At 47.8% G+C, this 23,020-nt stretch overlaps 1 protein-coding gene across 2 annotated transcripts in view; it reads left to right on the plus strand.

Moving 5' to 3' along the window:
- Nucleotides 1-1,279: 1,279 nt before the first annotated feature.
- Nucleotides 1,280-23,020, plus strand: part of SETD1A (SET domain containing 1A, histone lysine methyltransferase) — a 1,239,111-nt gene continuing 1,217,370 nt past the window's right edge. The window contains exons 1-2 of one of the 2 annotated variants that reach the window (XM_078652474.1): nt 1,280-1,992; nt 14,454-14,502. The gene's annotated coding sequence lies outside the window, so the exon portion shown is untranslated. The remainder of the gene's footprint in view (nt 1,993-14,453; nt 14,503-23,020) is intronic. The other variant, XM_078652473.1, reaches the window with a different exon arrangement.

Here is a 23,020-nt window from a genome sequence, read left to right on the forward strand (position 1 = left end):
GCTGTTTCTTGTTTCTTATATATGGATGAAATGATAGAAACAGCAAAATACAAGTCGGGCGGCACGCTAAGCACAGATTTTTAGCTTGCGTGTTTTTAAGCCAAGCCCTTAATTACATGACCACACCCCTTTGAGAGACCCCCTAGTTATTTCATCCCACTTTAAGATCAGAGTTTAGGTTTCGGGGCGGGGGCGCTGGAATGTCGCTGCTTTTCCCAATATTTTACTACCCTGAATTTAAAAATACAAGTCAGGCATGCAAAAAATAAAATAAAAAACTGCCAGGTGGTAACCCTATATACAAAACCCTCAAACATCTACTTATCTACTTAATCACACGGGTTCTAGGGGACAAAAGGCTGAAGCAATAAGGAAGTCGCACGCATTAATGACACTCGGGGTGTGGCAAGGATGTCCCTCACTAGAACGCCAAAAATCTAGAAGAGTTAGCATGTACAATAGTAAACACTCATGCACGACAAGGAGTGCACTGTTTAAGCGTTTAAAAGGGGAAAAAAAGACGTTTACATGCGTACCGGACCCAGTATATAACACCGCAACGTGCGCGCTGAGGCCCATGTTAGTCAATCGTCATGAACTCTAACAGCCAGCGCGAGAAGCGTCTAGCACTCCCGCCTCCGTTCCGAAATACAACCCAGCATTGCCACAATTTTGTCCATCGACCGGTAGGCTCCCCCGACAAGCCCTAATGCCAAAACTAGTAATTTTCCCAACCGAAGATGCGCCCCTGCTGCTAGAAAGCAAATCGAAACGTGGTCCCTTTTTTCGTTGAACGCTACTACCTTCGTGACAGATTGAAATGTGCTATTTCTTAGATGGAGCTCACATTGCGGGCATGGATACGAAACAATTAATACTTCAACTCAGAAAAAAGAAAAAAAAACTAGTAAAATCGAGGGACACTCCGGCAGTAAGGGCAACATTTTCTTTGTGACTGTCATAACCCGAACACAGCTGCAAAGCTCCTGGACAACACAGCCTGACCTCTGACAACAGACGTCACCACGCACGCCAGGCGCGACAGCGCCGCAATCGTCAGTGCAAGCCTCCTAAGACGCGGTTTCCCAACTGCAGATTCGTCGCTAGTCTGGAATCGGACAGGAGCCGGTAAGAAGAGAGTAATATTTCTAAAGGGACGACGGAGGGTCTGGGATGGGTCAGAAAATGTTAAGCTGGCCTCTATTAATTCTTCTTCCAGGAGGAGATTTTTACCCGTTGTAAGTTGTGGCTATTAGGTGGGTTTGGAATATGCCTAAGCGCATACACAACTAGCTGTCCCCCTTGTTGTGGTCTCCTACTCCTTAGCGCAGTGTCCTGGGCCTAGAGGAAAGCCGCTATCTAAGCGGGGGAGCGATCGGGAGGCCTCCGGAGAGGATTACTGGTAATCGGAGGGCAGCAGGCAGCGCCCGGTGGTTCCGGGACACACGCCTGCGGTCCAGCGGGATCCGGGTGAGTGACAGTCTGACAGGAGCTTCGTCACGCATGCGCAGGACCAGTACTTCAAGTGCACGCCTCTTTTTTGTGCCCCGCGCTGCTGTGACGTCACAGAGGGTTCAGGCGAACCGAGCGCGCTCCCGTGATGTCACTTGGGGGGACTTGGGGAGGACTGTGATAGCCGCGCGCGGGAATAAACGGTTTTATGCTATCCGAGAAGAGAAAAGGCTACTAAGAAGTAACAGCGCATGCGCGGGTCGCGTACAGAATGATGTCGCGTAGGCGGCCGTTGTGACGCACAATGCGAGGGGACGGGGCTGGAGCCGGGGCTTGTAAGAAGTGGTGATAGAGCGGTGCCAAGGGGGGCACCTGGAGGGGTGCTGAAGTGGATGACGCCTGTGACGCACCCACACACCGAAACGACGCGCCACAGCACTGAAGGACGGCGCTGGAATCAGACCAGAGGGATGCAAAAGTAGACTAGGGGAGCAAGAAAGGTGACAGACTAGAAGGCATCGGCATTTGAGGAACGCAGAGGTAGGATAGGAGAGAACTTGGAATGTGTATGAGATTTTAACAGTGAGTGGCATGTTGTGCTAAGATAAGAGAATGCAACTTTGTTTTATTAATTTATACAATTTTATATAGCGCATAGATTGAACAAGGACGTAAAAGCGCCTTGCATTAAAAGTGTTCTTTTGAGCCTCTCAATTTCTTCATTTCGCCTGCACCCATTCTTACCATTAAAAAAAAAAATAATCAGTTACTGTGATAAATTATTGCAGCAATCTTTTTATATAAGAGCTCTGAAATAGCCTCTCAGATTATTGCAGGGCTCCTTTCATAGTAGGGTTTAAATACTAGCAATTCCCTTGTGTTGCCAGGTTTCTGCAGATCTACATACTGGAACTGAAGGTAATGGTAAGCAATAGTTCCAGGGTTGGAATGCCGTTTGAGTCTGTGCAAACCTACTAACTTGCAAGTTTTAAGGGTTTTCACCAACTCTTCTCTAATATTTTTCCATACTGAGAAAGGTTGGATATTTACGCCTGACAATGGCAGACATAAAACGTCTTCCAGGGTTGGGGTAAAAAATGGTTGGAGGGAAAATAATCTTGCAAACACTCAGATTTTCGCATGATCAAATCTACACCTGCATATTTGTTCATGCTAGAATGCAGTTCAGAAATATTTTCTAGGAGTACTATTTTTTTGACTTCTGTGAAGTCTTGTGAATTCACGAAAGTTGTATATCTGCACTTAATCTTAGGACATAGGTGCACTTTATTTAATAACTGGGCCCCGTATTAGGTCTGGCATTGATTATGACCTTTTGTGTTTATTAAAATGCCTCTCTGTTTATCGGCTAGCTTTACTGAGAGAGCATTTTGGTCTTTCACAAGGAGCATATTGACACAGTCGTTTTATTCAGTGCTAGGAACTACTGTGCAAGGAGTGCTTTTTGAGATCAAAACATTTTTGCCAATGTTTTTGTTATAATAACGATGGGCGGCAGCTCCCACACCAATAAGGTCTAATAAAAACCATGCCAAAACAAGTCGTGCATTGACAAAACCAAACGGCTGAACAACAATTTCAGGTCTACTGGCTTTACCAATGCTTGTTTATTTTTGTTTCCCATAATCTTATTAATATGGTTACATTGATTTTCCATTATGAATTTTTTTGGGAAATACTAGCGTACATCAACACATTTTACTAAATGGTACTGCAAAGAAATGGTACCAAAATAATGTCAGCAGTTTAGCAAAATGTTTTAGCATTTTTTGTGAATGTTTTATTTTGAAAGCAAAGAATCATCAATCTTGCTTTCAATCTTCTGCACATAGTTGCCTTTAATCAGCGTTCTGGGAGCAGTATACAGAGACTCGTATTGCTAAACATTGAAAATATGTGTACACATTTTTATACTCTTTCCACTGTCAGTAGTGCTGTCTGAGCTTACAACATTTACTTAGAGGGCTCACTCTAATAATAAGCAAAACACACAAGATGGACGGAATGTGGCACAATGGCAAAACATTCACCCCCAGTCACAGATCTTGGTTTAATCCGTCGTTATTTTGCTCACCAAGCCACCCCAGTTCAGACATGGCCATATGCAAATCAGTCTTAACCCTGTGCCTCATGGGAACAGTCCAGATCAAACTGCCAAGCCATGTCTTCCTGGACCGGAATCAAGCATCCTAGGACCGGTTTCTGGCTATCAGCCTTCAACAGCCAGGATAGCTTGACTCCAGTGGCCTAGTGATCACGGGACCCACGTCTGGGCATACCCTTCCCCCATAGGGTGAACAGCAAAACACACAAGATGATGGACGGAATGTTGCACAATGGCAAAACATTCACCCCAGTCACACATCTGGGTTTAATCCATCGTTATTTTCCAGTCCAGGGAAGACATGGCTTGGCAGTTCGGGCTGGACTGTTCCCGTGAGGCACAGGGTCAAGACTGATTTGCATATGGCCATGTCTGAACTGGGGTGGCTTGGTGAGCAAAATTACGATGGATTAAACCCAGATCTGTGACTGGGGGTGAACGTTTTGCCATTGTGCAACATTCCGTCCATCATCTTGTGTGTTTTGCCACTCTAATAATAAAGCCTTTGCATTAATGAACCATTAATCCAAGTTTAAAGAGCATTAACAAATGAACACAAATACTACCTTAACTGCAGGCAGTGCCTTTCAATCTTCCATAATATGGTACTGTAAACTGGCAGCCACAGGGATTGTACGACGGGGGTTGGGCCTACTTGTCCCAGGGACAAAATACACATGAAAACTTGTTACCCTTGACCCCAAACAATATGTCCCTGGTGTCCAGCTATAGTAAGTTAAGTAAAACATCTTTATTGCATGATTAATTAAAATCTTTGCAAAATAGTATGTTTAAATTGGGTCACATGTACCAATACATTTGTTAAAACAACCTCAATGTACATTACAATAATAACAGTTCATTATAAATCACAAGCTTTATCGAACAGTTGGCTAGGGTAAAAGCAGATAAAAAACTTCTGATTTAACTGTCATAATTATTGTTTGTGTCTGTAGTGCAGTGTCCTGCATTGTGCTCCGTTGGTTTTTGATTACGATTTCCAGTTAGAACCGCAGTTTGAGAGTTGTGGCTTCTTCCTTTTAAAACCAGATCTGTGTTTGATCTGTTATGTTACAGTTAAAATTGACATAGCTTTTGCAAAATTAACACATTTCACCAATCTGCATGCTAATTGGATATCACTTCCATCAAAACAGGCTTTTAATGCTTGCCTGCGGGTTCGGATCCCTCTCGTGTTCCAGGCTGGTTTTAATAGCAGTTTGCTCTCTTTATCTAACCCTCTGCAGCTGCACATCAAATGGAGGATATTGTCTTTGCCGCAGATATTACAGTTTATAATTGTGTCTAGCCTTTGCCAAGGTGGAAGGTGCTGGTTGACCAGTAAAACTCCCATCCCCGGTTTCAGATACGATTCCTTCACAATCTTTAAGAATCCTGTTCCCAAGTAAGATTGTGGTGCGGCCCTTGTGTAACTCTGGATGACAAACCACCCGTGTGCTCTTTTGGATAGGGTAGATTTGTCTTCTTCCAGAGACAATAACTTTACTGTTGTATTTACTAATTGCTTAAAGGTTTTCTGTGGGCCATTGATCTCCCAAAGCTCTTGCAGGGCTAGATGGTTTATTGCAGTTTGTAGATAAACTGCAGTTGGATTATCTTTGTTTTTGTTCATCTCTTTCCATAAGTATGAGTTCATAGAACCGTTCTCTGCTCCCTTTATTTTGTACCAGCACTTTGCGTAAGCCCCCTTCCGTGCTACTTGTTGTTTTGAGGCCAAATTCTAATCTTAGCTGGGCTGGAGAGACGTATTGAGGGAGGATAAAAATTAATCGAATTGATTTAGACACTACTTTATCCAGAACTGTTTCGTCTCTTCCTCTCATGCATTCGCTTCCATAGGTGATGGTAGGAAGCAATTTTGCTCGAAGGTCTTCTAGAAGAGGCAATAGATCAGGGTCTGTTATTTTTTGCTAGATTCTTTTTAGTGCTACTGCCAGTGCATTCCCTCTTGTTCTGATAGTTGCTTTGTGTTGTCCCAAGGAACCCTTCCTGTCGAAAATGATACCCAGATATTTGTACTCATCGACCACTTCCAACAATTTCCCCTGAAGTTCCCATCGAGGTTGCCCTAGTTTCCTTCGAGTCAAGATCATCACTTTTTTGATTTCTCCAAGTTTATCTTTAGCCCGTTTCTGACAGAAAAGTTGCTTGTAGTATTTATAAGGTGTTGAAGGCCTACTGGAGTTCGGCTGATCAATATTAAATTGTCTGCATACAGTGAATTTGATATTGTTTGGCCTCCTAAATGTGGGGCATGGTGGATGCAGTTGTCGAGCTCTGCAGAAAGATCAGACAGGAAGACGTTGAACAGGGTCGGGCAAGGACACATCCTTGCTTCAGCCCCTTGGTGGTCGTTATTTTCCTCGACAGGATGTTACCGGTTCCTAGTATTATTTGGGTCGATGTGAATGAAGTACGATTAGAAGGTTCAGAAGTTGTGGGTCGATTTTCCAGCCTGATAGCTTGGCCCAGAGTTTTCTCCTGTCGATGCTATCGAAGGCAGACGTATAGTCAATAATAGAGACAAATAGTGGCTTCTTGATTGTTGCTGAGGCGTCTATTAATAACGAGAGAGCAAGAATGTTAGTCGTTGTCCCTGTACTTCTTTGAAAACCTGTTTGGTTAATAGGAATTAATCCTCTTGTTGATATCCATTTGGTGAGTTCTTCCAGTAATAGACCTGCAACGTATTTTGCCTCTATGTCAATTAGGGCTATTAACCTGTAGTTCTTTGCTTGATTTTTACTGCCTTTTTTAAAAATGGGGGAAATAATAGATCCTTTCCAGGAGTTTGGGATTCTCCCCCCATCCAGGATGTTTTTAAAGAGGTGACGTAGATGTTCGATCTAGTAGTCTGGGTCTTGTTTGTATAGACTAGGAGGAATTCCATTGGGCCCCGGAGCACTCTCTTTCTTGTCCTTTGAAATTCGATTTTTTATCTGTTTGATTGTGACTAACATGGGATTCTCTTCTCCTACGTTCTTTCATGATTGGAGATCGCAATTGAAGACCTTGGTGACTTGAGTAATTTCGTCTGTATTTTTGTTAAAGTGGTGCTGCAGGTACTTTACCCAATCTTCTTCTGTTATCTGTGAGTTTATTTCATAAGACCTTGGGTTGTCTAGGTTGTTCACTGTGCACCAGAATCTCGCGCTATTAGTTTTGACGTCATATAGCAGTTTGGTCCATGTCTTCTCTGTAGATACATGCCTTATTTGCCAAGCAATTTTGTTCTTTCTGCACTTTAGCTTCCTTAGTCCTGTCTGTAAGCTGATGTCTGGGCCTCTCTGGTTCAATTACTCTGTTGATTTCCCTTTTTATTTGCCTCCGGTCATGGGCTTGATTAGATAGAGGTGTCTTTCTTTGTTCGCTCTTATCACCTATGGGTAGACTTTGATGATTCTTAATTCTGCTTGTGGCTACTCCTGTGTTTGAATTAGCATTGGTTGAGCGAGGTTTTCTAAGAAGTTCTCCCACGCCTTGATGTTATCTCCTTCATTTATTCTATTTTCTTCCCAGCAATTGTCGAGCTATAGGAATTTTAAATCCTGACTACCAGCATGTAGGCTCACTTTGAGGAGTTGAAAATAGTGGAAAATGGATTATTTGATATCAGGTAGGGTGGCACCTCATTCCATGTTATTATGGACAATGGTTTCACTCCTGGGGTTTGGAATTTCAAATCGTTGCTATAAGGTGTGTAAATCAAATATGTTAAATACATTCAAACCATTCCTTCTACACTCCAAACATATTGCTTTGTTGTGTGAGATTCAGTGACTGGATGTGTTGTTGGTGATGATATGAAGCGAGGTAGGCACCGTAACACCAGGTAGGGATAAAGGACCAAATGCATCAAGGTCAACTTTGGGAGTTCACTTGGGACAAGAATAAAGCAAGGTGAGGGTTTATATCTGCCTAATGTCTGATGAGTGAGTGTTTTCTAAAGAGGTTTAATTTTTTTCAGCTTGGTGTTGTACACTGGATCGACCTGTCACCATAATCTAATAGCAAATTACCATTACTTAAGAATGCACTGATGGCTTCCAGTAAAGGATTGGTGCTCCAGTGGGCTCTGGGTAAAATGTACTTCCTAAATGTAGCAGAGTCTGCACCCTTTCTCTGTCTGTGCTTACAGATGAGTCAATTTCTCTTCTACCCAGAGAGATCCAAGTCCTGAGATCTGGTACCTTGGGCCATGGTCAACTCTTCTGAGTAGTCACTGACCAAGCCACTTAGCCATATTTTACGCGGTGTCTTTTCTCCAGTCTTCCAGTGAGGTTTGAAAAGTGGAGTTTGCAGCAGCTTAATATCAATCTGCTGTGCAGTTCTACCATGGGAAGACTTGTCTCTTTAGGCACTTTAAATAAATGTTATCGGAATGAGCTAGAAAACTGAAAAGATGCAGGAACATGCAAGATTTGTATTAGAGAATGCTGTACTTCAGGTAGTGGTACAACGTAAGGTAAGTACGGTTTCACGAGAAGCCGCTTGTGGAAAGTCCAGCTGCATCACGATTTTGAAGCATGGAGAAAATACAACAGTTGATTACCACTTATTGTGAATTGATGGTATCGCCCAAGAGGTTACTGCGGAACAGGTACTCATGTAGTGATGTCAGCATTTTGTTCTCTCTGAATTGTTGGCCTGCTCTCATGGTTGTCACAAAAGAATTTCAAACCCACAAAAGGTGATGGGTGGAGTGCTTGAAATGCCCTTGTGGTAGCCCCCCAACCCATCGTCCTTTTGCTCACCATGCCACCTTAGTTTGTCACAAAGGAATTGTCATTTCATAAGAACCAATCTAGTAGTTGTAGTTTCTGGGGCTGCTAAACTGCTGTAGAAAACAGTCACAAAGTGAGTGCCTGGTGTATTAAGCTGTTTACCAAGGTTGCCATCTCAGCTCAGTTTGGCGAATGAAGCAGTGATGTCTATGGGTAGAATGAATCTTTTCATTTTAAAGTATCCACGCAATTTCATGGCAGGAAATGGGTGTCCTTTCTACGGAAAGGAGTTTCATGAGTGAATTGAAGGAAATCCTAAAAAAATAATGCATTGCTGATGTCTTCTAATGGTTGTATATAGGTAAACACAGAGAATCCAAAATGAAAAATGGAAGGGAAAAGAGTGATCGACAAATGTTGAAGCACTCAGTGTTTTGTAAAATACCCCTCACACACCAAAAGGCCCCTTGGTGTCATGCTTCATCATCGGGGTCTTCGCACCCCTCTATCGGGATGCGGCGTGCTACGACCTACGACTACGCGGTAGCACTAATAGTAATGACTTTGTGTGGTGTTTGGTGTGTGGGGTGTATTAGTTATAAGTGAGTGGTGGGATGTGGTGAAAAAAAGTTAAAAAGTACCTGGCGCATGAGTTGAAAGAAAAAAAATTTATTCTGAACTCTGGCTGGTACTATTAAAAGAAGTGCAGTGTGAGGTCAGATCTGTTATATTAGGGAACAGGACCTCTGGTGTGCGTTGTCGACATGTTTCGGAGTCAAGCTCCTTCTTCAGGACGGGGGCACGACCTCCCCACCTTACTCACGTATTTTTAATAAAAAAGTGTATTATACAGAAAAGTGACAATAAATAGGCTAAGTGTGCCTACAGCGGTCTGCTACAAGTACAATGACTTATGAAGCTTGCTTGTGGGCTTCATGAGCAAAATGGGACGTCTGGGGTGTTGCTTTTATTGCAATACTGACAGGACGCCCTGGACACCGTCTACCCCCACACTCTGTACCAGCCAGAGTTCAGAATACATTTTTTTTCTTTCAACTCATGCGCCAGGTACTTTTAAACTTTTTTTCACCACATCCCACCACTCACTTATAACTAATACACCCCACACACCAAACACCACACATAGTCATTACTATTAGTGCTCCCGCGTAGTCGTAGGTCGTAGCACACCGCATCCCGATAGAGGGGTGCGAAGACCCCGATGATGAAGCATGACACCAAGGGGCCTTTTGGTGTGTGAGGGGTATTTTACAAAACACTGAGTGCTTCAACATTTGTCGATCACTATTTTCCCTTCCATTTTTCATTTTGGATTCTCTGTGTTTACCTAAGTACCCTAGTGGAGCAAGAATCCAGACTTTCGCTCTACCTCCCTCTCTTGTTTTTGACTTAGTTCTAATGGTTGTACACATCAGATTTTAACATGGCTAAAATCTGAACTTTCTTGTTGAAAAGCCAAACAAAGCCACTCAAGGTCACGGGTTATCACCTGATAATCTCCTACTTTGAAGACCATTGTTTGCACTGTACCCTCCTATTCCACCTTGTCCTGAAGCCAGCTGATCATGAACATATTGAAATGGATAATGCCTTATGAACGAGAACTGTAAAAATGGAGTGCGAAGCTTCACGGATGGTGACATTGTAACTAGAAAATTCTGCATGCTATGAGGGACTCAGTTCAGTCGCTGGCGAGATTTGTGCTGTAATGTGCCTCTGTTGTCGTAGTTTCAGTTGGCTGGGTGATCATTGCTGAATTAAGTCATCAAGTCATCCAGTCTGACAACAACCAATGGTGAAAGATATCCTTTTCACAGGCCAGTAATTCCTCCATATTTAACAAACTGATGCCTCTGAGGACCATTCTACTACCCCACAATTCTGAAAGTACTACCTGAAAGCGCACATCGAGGCTCCTGCCTGAATAAAAAAGTTCCATACTTTATCCCTTCTCCTGCCATTGAGAAAACTTTGTACTATGAGCTTTATCTTTTTGTGAGACCATGATCTCTGTACTTCTACATTTGGGATGAGGTTTGCCCTGGTTAGACCTAGAGGGGTGGGGACATCTGAGGATTGTCCGAGTTTTATCCAGTGTGACAGAGTTTATAGTTCTATTTTTTAAATGGATTGTGTGCCCATGTTAGTCATAGAACTCTTAACATCTAGGTTGTGAATGCACACATAAATTCACAGGAATGCACAGTTGCATCCCCGGCTAATAAGGGTTTAGTCCCCACCACCAATGCATCTATTTTAAAAACGTGCAGCCAGTCATAAGTGAGGGTGTTGTTTTGAGCTGCTTTGCCATCTCTTCCTATAATTATGCATTAATACTTTCCTTTAGATCCCAGACAGGTCTTGGTGTTGCGATAAGAACATTGAGATCTGCAAGCACATGATCGTTTGTGTGGTTACATCTTAGAGTTGCAACCATTTGTTTGTATGTGGGGGGGAGGGCTGGGCTTTTTTTTATCCTATACCATTAAACTGTTGCTGCTTGTAGGCCGTGGGGGTCTCAAAATCATCATGCATGGGCTGGTGTCATCCCAATTGGTAACTACTCATGAGTGTGTTTTGTATGGGTCTTCTAGCTATATGAAGGTATGTGTTTAGGATAACCTGTTTCTACTTCCTGTCAGCTTTTTTGCTTTTCATTGAGTGGATAATGTGTGTGTGTTTTTAAGAGCTTTCTCTGAAACAAGACCTGCAGAGTCTGAGAGTCATCCACTGTACTGTTCTTGACTGTATTGTCTGTTAAAAGTTGTGTTTGTGGGAGTGCCTTTTGACCAAATTGGAAACTGAGGTCCCTGTGTCTTAATGTTACTGTTTTATAGTAATAGGAGCATCTTGATCTTACTTTCAGATTCTACTCTTGTTGAGGGTGAATGCTTTGACTCTGTAAAGCACACTTTTGCATGAGTACAAGGTCCAATATTACTTTTCTTTAGTTTTTTTGAGAAACGGTTGACTGTCTCTTTTGTTCTCTGTATCTCCGGTGTCTACGCGAGTTTGAGGAGGCAGTAGACCAGTTGGGGACAACAGTAACCTATTTCCTTTGTTATGCTTATGTTTTGAAGAGGGCTGATTGGTTTCTGGTTGTAGGTGAGACCACCACAATTTTGACAAAAAGAAAGTTAATAGAAGGACAAATCTCCTCTTGCAGAGGTTTGAACTGCACCCCTCATTATGAGTTCTGGACACACTTTCTTCTGTTAAGATGATAAGTGGTGTACAGTGCAGTGGTGTCTAACTTTCAGGTGTAAGCATCAGAGTGAGATTGCTTGTATCTTGGTAGGTCTCGCCTAGATGGCGTTTGCAATGTCTTTTTAAGACCTGTTGTAAATACTTTGTGGACTTACAGCCTTTTCATTTTTTTCTTCAATAGTTCTTTGAAAAGCCTTGCTTCCAAGTGGTTAAATGTTCCTATTTTTCCCTCCTTTTCGTGTGTTGTTACTTCCCATTACTTGTAGCATTAGACTTGTCCCATTTTAGTAACTTGCCCTATGAACTTCTTCTTTCTTTGTCTTGGAGCACTTTTAACGAGCACTCATCTTTTTACCTGCTCCAAGCTTTTATGTAAACAAGTATGCCATTATTTTCTTACCTTGTCACATTTGCTTTTCATTCAAAGACCAAGATCAAATGCCAGATGCTGGTTCCCAGAGGGCTCCTGTTTCTTCTTTCTCTGACCTCAAAGTGAGAGAATCCGTCCTCCTACCCCTCACTCAGCGCTGCTTTTCCCCTACTTGTTAGGGTCTGTTGCTGCTCTGACTGGAAAGTTGTCCTCTGCAGGTCACAAGGCCCTGAAATACTGCTCTTACAATGACTCAATGCAGGCTCATGCGGACCTGCTGCTTTAACTACCCCGTATTCGTCTGTCTGGAGCTCTGTTGGCTTCAAGTTAAATTCCTGACTGGATTCTTCAAAGTGCAGCTGCTTTTGGTTACATTGTGCAACCTGCACCATCTCGAACTGTGCTCTCCGCTCTTTTTCCTTGTGACGTTTACCACAAGAGGATTTCTGCATAGATTCTTCTAAGCGTTTCTGAAAGAGCCCATTGAGGGACACGAAAACAGAGTGCACCACGGGACTGTAGAGTGACACATGAAAGGGTCTGCTTCTCATAGAGCAGGCACCAGCATAAACAGCCCCATAATACTTAGCCAGTGGGCATACCTAAAATATTAGAAAAGCCAGCCAGCTTTACATGTGAAATTACGTATTTTGGAACAGCAGCATTGCTATTTGTGTTTTTTGTTAAGTTTTTCAGTGTAAGAAGGATAAGGGTGGCAAAAGACAACTATTGAAACATGTTCGCAGACAGTCAAAGATTGGGGATTTTTTGTAACCCTTTTGATCCATCACACCTGTTCTGGAAGAGGTAGTTGGAAACTTGCTGAATAATATATAAAGTGCCAATTTTAGATCTTTAGGGGTGGTGGGTTAGCTGGGATTAGCAAAGAAGCAGTTATGGTATACATATATGTGCAGAGGCAGGGTGTATGTGCATAATGGATGTATCACACTGGAAACCTGGTGTGTATAGCAATATTAATCATAATAATGAAAATAACCAGAACAATAATATTACAGCTACTGCTAATAATATATTAGTACATTATCTAAGCTGATCCTCAATTTATCTAGAGTGAAAGCTTTATTTGAAGCTTAACTCTTCACAATGGATGCACTCAATGTCCATACAACGTACCCCAAAAAGAACTATTTCTTACTACTGTCAGTTGGTAATTCACCATTACTCATATAGCATCACTGAGACTTCAAGATGACTTTAAATCTGTAGTTCTGTTTATGGTCCTGGCCCACATCATCGCAGGCAACGCTGTTACCTGTCAGCTGGAAACAAAATCCTAGACTGGCATGCAGAAGCGCCACTTGTCTCCAACTGGTCAAATCAAATGTAGCATTTGTTGTATGACCATCAAAAGTATTCACTTAGGTCAGTAACCAGATCCAATAGAAAAACCAACCAAAGTAAGTTTTTCCGTTCTGCTGTAAGAAAAGTGTGTCTTTCATAGGTAGTCCTACAAATTAAGGAAATATAAACAAGGTTTGTTCTGCTTCACTTCAGAATATGGACTAGCCATTAGGAAAATATTTGGCATTCTCCTGGGGAGCTCTCACTCTATCTGTTCCTGCATATCGGAATGAGTGTTCCTTTGTTTGTTTTCCTTAATGGATACTCTTATTTGAGTCTTTTCAGCTCTAGTTGTATTGCATTCATTTTGTTTGTGGCCATTATAGACCATTGACAAAGCCGAAAAGAACAGACCATGCTTGGGCGCGACCAATTGGTTTTTCCAGTGCTGTATTTTTTTGTTGTTTTTGTTTCATTCCTTGTGTGTGAGAATATAGTGTTGTGTGCATGAGCGATTACTGTTAATGGGTGGAGCAGAACACACTGGTTTTCTACTTGGAGCTCTTATAATATTTCTTAATTAAGAAGGATGGCGCTATTGCTCAGCGATAGTGAGGCCAGGGATGTAAGAGATCTTCTACCTTGTGGCTGTTGTCCCTTGAATGGGTATCCTTGCATGAACTGAAGATGGAAATCCTTTCTCCTGTGTTATGTGGTCTGCTTGCTGTTTAGATGGCTCAGTGAGGTAGACCCTTGCAAAGAGTTGGGTTGAAATTGCAAGCAATAAAATTGCCTCTGGGCAAATGATAATGCACATTATGTTTTTTATCCAGTGGCAATTGGACCACCCTATTCAGAGTTTTCCAGGTTAGAATGAGTAATAATATGTCAAAACAGTTGCCTCGTGAAAATTCTCCATCTTTTCCCCTGTTGCAGCCTTATTTTTCTCCATGCGGATTTAGCTAGATGAAAGCTATCAAAACGTGCCTGTGCTACCCACACGGATGTCTGGATTGAACTAAAACAATATTTGTGCCCTGTCTCGGTATTTCTGACCAACTCGTAATTAGGGCCATAGTGTTGACTTGGTCCTTAATCATTGCCATGTTGTTAAAGAATACCATTAAATTGTGTATTAGTGATAATTGTAATTAGGAGTGTTAGGAAAAACTTGTAGGGTGCCAACTGAGAAACACAATATCACTAACACTTAATTTTTCCATCGTAGGTTGTGCCCTGACTCGTCATGTGATCTTTTCAAATGCCCCAAACATTTGGTAAGTGCCATTGTATGAACATTGTTTTCCATCAGATTTGTTTGTTGCCTTTGTCGCTTGCTGCGCAGTTTGCTGTTGTGGCATTAAGAAGCCGTTCTTTCACAGTATAACCTGTGTTACTTTTGCGTTGATTCTTTTGTGACCAGCCAAAACTGATACAACGATGTAGTACATTAGTTCATGTGTTGTCCATGATTCTTTCTGTTAGAGATAAAGTGATAAAGTATGTTTAAAATATAACATTTGCCTAACACAACCTCGATTATATGACAAGAATGCCTGCACTCATACAGGTCACATTGTAAGGCTATTTGAAGACACATTCATCTTTAGCATCAGAAGTGATTTGTAAGTGACAATCCTATTGGGGAATGGTCATGCCAAGGCGTTCACAATTTGAGTTTAAGAATTTTTCTCGAATTCTAACGTAAATTGAGATCGCATCTGTGGGTGCACCATAGCTGACTTAAAGGCCACATTCCCGCTAAATTTACCCCCCTAGGGTGTAGCTATGAGTTGACGTGTATGGGTGAAATTATCATTTCTTAAATTTTTCATCGCATTTGTTTTTTCTCTTATTGTCATCTGAAATATGTGTGGGTCTCCTGTTCCAGCAATTGTTCTCATACCCTCTATACCTTTTAAAGCTAATTTTGACCTCTTCAAAATCTTCTTTTTTAATGAGCCTTCATCCAAAAGAAGTTCTATATTTTCTGTTTTCCCTTGCTGCTTGTCTGATTTGTACTTAAGCGCAGTATGAGCAGGTACATAGTGCATGCACCTTGTACTCGTTGACATTTGTTTCCTAAGTAGATAAAAGACAAAAAATAATAACCTCTGATCCCTCGAGTATATCCATCCATTTATGCACAGCGCAACAGATCCTCAAAGTGAGGTTTTGGTGTCAAAGTTTGCTTTAAGTGAAGTTTTACTGATGCTCATGCCTACTACTTCACTCCAATTGTCCTGTTGAACACCACCTATATTCAGAGCTTATTCTAGCATATGAAAAATGGTTCAGGTAAATATAGTGGAAAATCACTTTTTCGTTGTAACGTTATGCCCATATTACTAGTGAGATTCCTTTGTATGTTGGTCTTCGAAGTTTTAATTTGGGGATTTCAGACCATCACTCCCTTTGCATAGTTTTCTACTGAGACATATTTGTTTTAATTTTAATTGGTCAATGTGGCAGCTGCAGTACAACTACGTTTTGGTCTTATCTGTGCCATTTGACAATTTGATGTTTTATGCCTTTTAGTTGCTCAGTATTAGAGCACTACCGCACTGGTAACCTTGGGCTGTGAATGTGTGATTTACGTTTTAATCTTTCATATGCTAGTTTGGATTTGGAGGACATATTTGTGTTTTATATATAAAAATGAGTTGTTTTATCACAACAACCCTTTTTTTGGGGGGGGGCAGACACTTCAGCCCCTTTTCCATTTTGGAGGTTGAATAAAATGCTGCTGCATATTGGCTTTTTTTAAGCCCATCTCAGAGTAAATGATAAAAACGTGGGATTCGTTAAAATCCCTGGCCTGTGAAGGACACCGTTTTGGCCTGGATGTGACCTGTGGGCAGGGATGCTGCTTACCTGCTTCTCACTGCTTTGCCAATGAAGATGCATGGTTTTGTATTGATGTGGTCTTCGGAGTCTATAAGTAGTGCCTTTTGAGGTACATTTTTTTTATTGTGCTTCCTTTTTAAACTGGGGGGGGGGGGGGATGATTTGGTGTGCTGGGGGCGGGGAAGTGAAATGGAAGAGATACCGTGAGATGATTGTTGCATTGCCAGATAAGCAGGAAACTAATCTGCTGCTAAATGAGCACAATCTAGAATTGTTGGTCATCTCAGAAACGCGGACATATGATGCATTGGGCCCAGCTATTTCACAACGCCTTTGCTAAAGGCTCTGATAGTATTAATAAGGATAGGAAAGCGTGAGGAAGGGGTTACCATTGCCTTTAAATAGCACTCCTAGGTAACAGTTGATGACACCCTAGATCCTGGTTAAAATTCAGAGAGATATTCGGCTGTTAATGCTATATGTCGGCTTATTTTATTTACTGGTTAACAGTTTACACACCACCTAACTTCACTGTAGCATTCATTGAAAGACATTCTGAAGTTGCCAATCTTTTATTGATCGAATTATTGTAAGTGTTTATTTTATGTAATTTTAACCTGTAGTAGGGTGCCCCACAATCTGGCTCTATATAGGCCTTTTTAACTTAATGGCCACTTGTAGGACTAACATCAGTAGTAAATCAGTAGACCTAGTATCATCATACAATTCACCTCCTTTTTAGGTCTCGACTATTATATCCCGCAGGGATAAATAGACGAGCGTATAGTAGGCCAACCAAGCTCTGAAACCATTGCGGATTGCGTCCAGTTCATCTGGTGCACTCGTGCGGAATGCGCGTCCACATCAAACCCATCAGCCTCCCTCCCACAGGCATCTGAAGTTTCCCCAGCGTGCGCTCGGCCTCAGGCATTCACCCCAGCGCGTGCTCGGCCTCACTTCTCCTTCCCCCTAATTAAATCACAGCCGCGCCCTGCCGAGAGCTTGGGGGGAATAAGGGAAGGTGGTGGGGGAGAGGAAAGAAGGGAAGGCGGTGGATGCCGCGTGCGGGAGAGGAAAGAAGGGAAGGCGGTGGGTGCTGCATGTGCGGAGGAGAGGAAAGAAGGGAAGGCGGTGGGGGAGAGGAAAGAAGGGAAGGCGGTGGGAGAAAGAAGGGTAGGCATGTAGTAAAAGAGGGAAGAAAAGGGTAGGCAGTGGGTGCTGCGCGTGTGGGGGGGTAAGAAGGGAAGGCGGTGGGTGCTGCGCGTGCGGGGGAAGAAGGGAAGGTGATGGGGAGAGGAAAGAAGGGAAGGTGGTGGGTGCCGCGGGGAGGAAAGAAGGGAAGGCGGTGGATGCCGCGTGCGGGGGGGGAAAGAAGGGAAGGCGGTGGGTGCTGCCTGTGCGGAGGAGAGGATAGAAGGGAAGGCGGTGGGGGGAGGAAAGCAGGGAAGGCGGTGGGGCGAAGAAAGAAGGGAAGGCGGTGGGAAGAAGGGAAGGCTGTGGGGGAGAGGAAAGAAGGGAAGGCTGTGGGGGAGAGGAAAGAAGGGAAGGCGGTGGGAGAGCAGAAAGAAGGGAAGGCGGTGGGGGAGAGGAAAGAAGGGAAGGCGGTGGGGAGGAAAGAAGGGAAGGCGGTGGGGAGGAAAGAAGGGAAGGCGGTGGGTGCCGCTGGGAGGAAAGAAGGGGAAGGCGGTGGTTGCTGCGCGTGCTGGGGGGAAGAAGGGAAGGTAGTGGGGGAGAGGAAAGAAGGGAAGGCGGTGGATGCTGCGTGCGGGAGAGGAAAGAAGGGAAGGCGTGGTGCCGTGCGTGTGGGGAAAGAAGGGAAGGCTGTGGGGGAGAGGAAAGAAGGGAAGGCTGTGGGGGAGAGGAAAGAAGGGAAGGCTGTGGGGGAGAGGAAAGAAGGGAAGGCTGTGGGGGAGAGGAAAGAAGGGAAGGCTGTGGGGGAGAGGAAAGAAGGGAAGGCTGTGGGGGAGAGGAAAGAAGGGAAGGCGGTGGGGGAGAGGAAAGAAGGGAAGGCGGTGGGGGAGAGGAAAGAAGGGAAGGCGGTGGGGGAGAGGAAAGAAGGGAAGGCGGTGGGGAGGAAAGAAGGGAAGGCGGTGGGTGCCGCTGAAAGGAAAGAAGGGTAGGCGGTGGTTGCGTGTGCTGGGGGGAAGAAGGGTAGGCGGTGGTTGCGTGTGCTGGGGGGAAGAAGGGAAGGTAGTGGGGGAGAGGAAAGAAGGGAAGGCGGTGGATGCCGCGTGCGGGAGAGGAAAGAAGGGAAGGCTTGGGTGCCGTGCGTGTGGGGATAGAAGGGAAGGCGTGGTGCCGTGCGTGTGGGGAAAGAAGGGAAGGCGTGGTGCCGTGTGTATGGGGGAAAGAAGGGAAGGCGGTGGGAGCAGCGCGCGGGAGAGGAAAGAAGGGAAGGCTTGGGTGCCGTGCGTGTGGGGAAAGAAGGGAAGGCGTGGTGCTGTGCGTATGGGGAAAGAAGGGAAGGCGGTGGGTGCCGCGTGAGAGGAGAGGAGGGGAGAGGAGAGGAGGGGAGGGGAGGGGAGAGGAGAGGAGAGGAGAGGAGGGGAGGGGAGGGGAGAGGAGGGGAGGGGAGGGGAGAGGAGGGGAGGGGAGAGGAGGGGAGGGGAGGGGAGGGGAGGGGAGGGGAGGGGAGGGGAGGGGAGGCGGTTGGTGCGGCGGTTGGTGCGGCGCGCGGGGAAAAAAAGGGAAGGCGGTGGGGGAAAGAAGGGAAGGCGGTGGGTGCTGTGTGCGGGGGGAGGAGAGGAAAGAAGGGAAGGCGGTGGGAGAAAAGGGTAGACGTGTAGTAAAAGCGGGAAAAAAAGAAGGAAAGGCGGTGGGTGCTGCGCGTGGGGGAGAAGAAGGGAAGGCGGTGGATGCTGCGTGGGGGGGAAGAAGGGAAGGCGGTGGATGCTGCGTGGGGGGGAAGAAGGGAAGGCGGTGGATGCTGCGCGGGGGTGGAGGAAAGAAGGGAAGGCGGTGGATGATGCGCGGGGGGGAGGAAAGAAGGGAAGGCGGTGGGTGCCGTGCGTAGGAAAGGCGGTGGGTGCCGTGCGTGCGGAAGAAGGGAAGGGAGAGGAAAGAAGGGAAGGCGTGGGGAAGAGGAAAGAAGGGAAGGCGGTGGGGAGAGGAAAGAAGGGAAGGCGGTGGGTGCTACGCGCGGGGAAAAGAAGGGAAGGCGGTGGGGGAAAGGCGGTGGGTGCTACGCGTGCGGGGGGAAGAAGGGAAGGCGGGGGAGAGGAAAGAAGGGAAGGCGGTGGGTGGCGCGCGTGCGGAGGAAAGAAGGGAAGGCGGGGGAGAGGAAAGAAGGGAAGGCGGTGGGTGGCGCGCGTGCGGAGGAAAGAAGGGAAGGCGGTGGGTGGCGCGCGTGCGGAGGAAAGAAGGGAAGGCGGTGGGTGGCGCGCGTGCGGAGGAAAGAAGGGAAGGCGGTGGGTGGCGCGCGTGCGGAGGAAAGAAGGTAAGGCGGTGGGTGCCACACCGGTGCGGAGGAAGGAAGGTAAGGCGGTGGGTGCCGTGCGTGCGGGAAGAAGGTAAGGCGGTGGGGAGAGGAAAGAAGGTAAGGCGGTGGGTGCTGCGCGGGGGGGGGTTGGGGGAAAAGAAGGGAAGGCAGTGCGTGCTGTGCGGGGGGGGGTTTGGGGGAAAAGAAGGGTAGGCGGTGGGAGAAAGAAGGGTAGGCATGTAGTAAAAGAGGGAAGAAAAGGGTAGGAAGTGGGTGCCGTGCGTGTGTGTGGGGGGTAAAGAAGGGAAGGCGGTGGGTGCCGTGCGTGGGGAGAAGAAGGAAAGGCGGTGGGTAATGCACGCGGGGAGGAGGAAAGAAGGGAAGGCGGTGGGTGCTGCGCGTGCGGGGAAGAAGGGAAGGCGGTGTGGGAGAAGGGAAGGCGGTGGGGGAGAGGAAAGAAGGGAAGGCGGTGGGTGCTGCGGGGAGGAAAGAAGGGAAGGCGGTGGGGGAATGAATGGTGGTGGGTGCCGCGCGCGCGCGCGTGTGGAGGAGGGGAGGGGAGGGGAGGGGAGGGGAGGGGAGGGGAGGGGAAGGGAAGGGAAGGGAAGGGAAGGGAAGGGAAGGCGGTTGGTGCGGCGCGCTGGGAAAAAAAGGGAAGGCGGTGGGGGAAAGAATGGAAGGTGGTGGGTGCCGCGCGTGTGGAGGAGAGGAGAGGAGAGGAGAGGAGAGGAGAGGAGGCGAGGAGGTGGGGGAGAGGAAAGAAGGGAAGGCGGTGGGGAAGAAGGGAAGGCGGTGGGGGAGAGGAAAGAAGGGAAGGCGGTGGGGATGAAGGGAAGGCGGTGGGGGAGAGGAAAGAAGGGAAGGCGGTGGGGGAGAGGAAAGAAGGGAAGGCGGTGGGGGAGAGGGAAGAAGGGAAGGCGGTGGGGGAGAGGAAAGAAGGGAAGGCGGTGGGTGCCACCGGGAGCAAAGAAGGGAAGGCGGTGGGTGCTGCCGGGAGGAAAGAAGGGAAGGCGGTGGGGGAGAGGAAAGAAGGGAAGGCGGTGGGGAAGAGGAAAGAAGGGAAGGCGGTAGGGAGAGGAAAGAAGGGAAGGCGGTGGGGAGAGGAAAGAAGGGAAGGCGGTGGGTGCTACATGCGGGGAAAAGAAGGGAAGGCGGTGGGGGAAAGAAGGGAATGCGGTGGGTGCTGCGCGTGCGGGGGGAAGAAGGGAAGGCGGGGGAGAGGAAAGAAGGGAAGGTGGTGGGGGAGAGGAAAGAAGGGAAGGCGGTGGATGCCGCGTGCGGTAGAGGAAAGAAGGGAAGGTGTGGTGCCGTGCGTGTGGGGAAAGAAGGGATGTCGTGGTGCCGTGCGTGTGGGGAAAGAAGGGAAGGGAAGGTGTGGTGCCGTGCGTGTGGGGAAAGAAGGGAAGGCGTGGTGCCGTGCGTGTGGGGAAAGAAGGGAAGGCGTGGTGCCGTGCGTATGGGGAAAGAAGGGAAGGCTGTGGGTGCTGCGTGTGAGGGGAGGGGTGCCGCGCCGCGTAGGAGGAGTGGAAAGAAGGGAAGGCTGTGGGTGCTGCGCGCGGGGAAAAAAGGGAAGGCGGTGGGGAGAAAGAAGGGAAGGCGGTGGGTGCTGTGTGCGGGGGGAGGAGAGGAAAGAAGGGAAGGCGGTGGGAGAAAGAAGGGTAGACGTCGGTGTCGGTCGGTGGAATGGGGAGGATGTGCAGGCAATCCCCACTGCAGTCACAAAGCAGGGCACGGTGACCAAGCCTTCCACTGCCCTCGAGCCAAAATGCCCGTCCTCAAATCCCCTTATAACGCCACAGCCTTGCATGCAGAAAGTCACATATGCAGGGATCAAATATGCAAGTGCACAATGTCCAAAACGAGGCATTTTACCTCACTACTCAGGGTCCTCTGCAGGCGAAGCGGGAACTGGACTATCCCTCCCGGGGAAAAAAGCAGATGCCGTGAAGCAGAAGCCAGCAATTGTCCAGATCCCTAAACGTGGCGGTGCTCCTGTATTGTGCATCTGGCAGGCACAACTAATATAAACGAAAACCCTCCGCCAAAAGAAGGAAGCAGGAGCCCGAGGGGGACAAGAAAGACGGGCTTTATTGGCAGACAGGCAGCCCCAGTGGTGGTGGATGCATTTCGGCGTGGTGCCTTCCTCAGTACCCAACACCAGGAGCCCTCATCCGTGTTTTCGTTCCCGCTGCCTCTGATGTGGTGATCCGCTCCTCCCCCTGAAAATTAGGCACACCTGTCGTAGTCCAAATAATGTTGAGACTACAACTCCCAGAAGGCCAAATGTTCGTGGCGTGGGGGTGAGGAAAGAAGGGTAGGCGGCGGGTGGCGCGTGCGGGGGGGAGGAAAGTAGGGTAGGCGGTGGGTGGCGCGTGGGGAAAGAAGGGTAGGCGGCGGGCGTGTGTGCGGGGGGGGAGGAGGAAAGAAGGGTAGGGTGGGTGGCGCACGGGGGGAGGAAAGAAGGGTAGGCGGTGGGTGGTGCGCGTGGGAGGAAAGGAGGGTAGGCGGCGCGTGTGGGAGGAAAGAAGGGTAGGCGGCGGGCGTGGGAGGAAAGAAGGGTAGGTGGCGGGTGGCGCGAGGAAAGAAGGGTAGGCGGCGGGTGGCGCGCGTGGGGAGGAAAGAAGGGTAGGCGGCGGGCGTGGGAGGAAAGAAGGGTAGGCGGCGGGCTTGGGAGGAAAGAAGGGTAGGCGGCGGGTGGCGCGCGTGGGGGAGGAAAGAAGGGTAGGCGGCGGGCGTGGGAGGAAAGAAGGGTAGGCAGGGGGTGGTGTGCGTGGGGGGGAGGAAAGAAGGGTAGGTGGTGTGCGTGGGGGGGAGGAAAGAAGGGTAGGCGGTGGGTGGCGTGCGTGGGGGGGAGCAAAGAAGGGTAGGCGGCGCGCGTGGGGGAAACAAAGAAGGGTGGGTGTGGGGGGGGAGGAAAGAAGGGTAGGCGGCGCGCGTGGGAGCAAAGAAGGGTAGGCGGTGGGTGGCGCGCGTGGGGGGAGCAAAGAAGGGTAGGCGGTGGGTGGTGCGCGTGGGGGGGGAGCAAAGAAGGGTAGGCGGTGGGTGGCACGCGTGGGGGGGGGAGCAAAGAAGGGTAGGCGGTGGGTGGGAGGAAAGAAGGGTAGGCGGTGGGTGGCGCGCGTGGGGGGGAGGAAAGAAGGGTAGGCGGTGGGTGGCGTGCGTGGGGGGGAGCAAAGAAGGGTAGGCGGCGCGCGTGGGGGAAACAAAGAAGGGTGGGTGTGGGGGGGGGAGGAAAGAAGGGTAGGCGGTGGGTGGCGCGCGTGGGGGGGGAGCAAAGAAGGGTAGGCGGTGGGTGGCACGCGTGGGGGGGGAGCAAAGAAGGGTAGGCGGTGGGTGGTGCGCGTGGGGGGGAGCAAAGAAGGGTAGGCGGTGGGTGGCACGCGTGGGGGGGAGCAAAGAAGGGTAGGCGGTGGGTGGGAGGAAAGAAGGGTAGGCGGTGGGTGGCGTGCGCGGGGGGGAGGAAAGAAGGGTAGGCGGTGGGTGGCGCGTGCGGGGGGAGGAAAGAAGGGTAGGCGGTGCCCACGTGGGGG

The sequence above is a fragment of the Lissotriton helveticus genome, chromosome 7 (genome assembly GCF_964261635.1).
Source record: "Lissotriton helveticus chromosome 7, aLisHel1.1, whole genome shotgun sequence".
In the NCBI taxonomy this organism is placed as follows: Eukaryota; Metazoa; Chordata; class Amphibia; order Caudata; family Salamandridae; genus Lissotriton; species Lissotriton helveticus.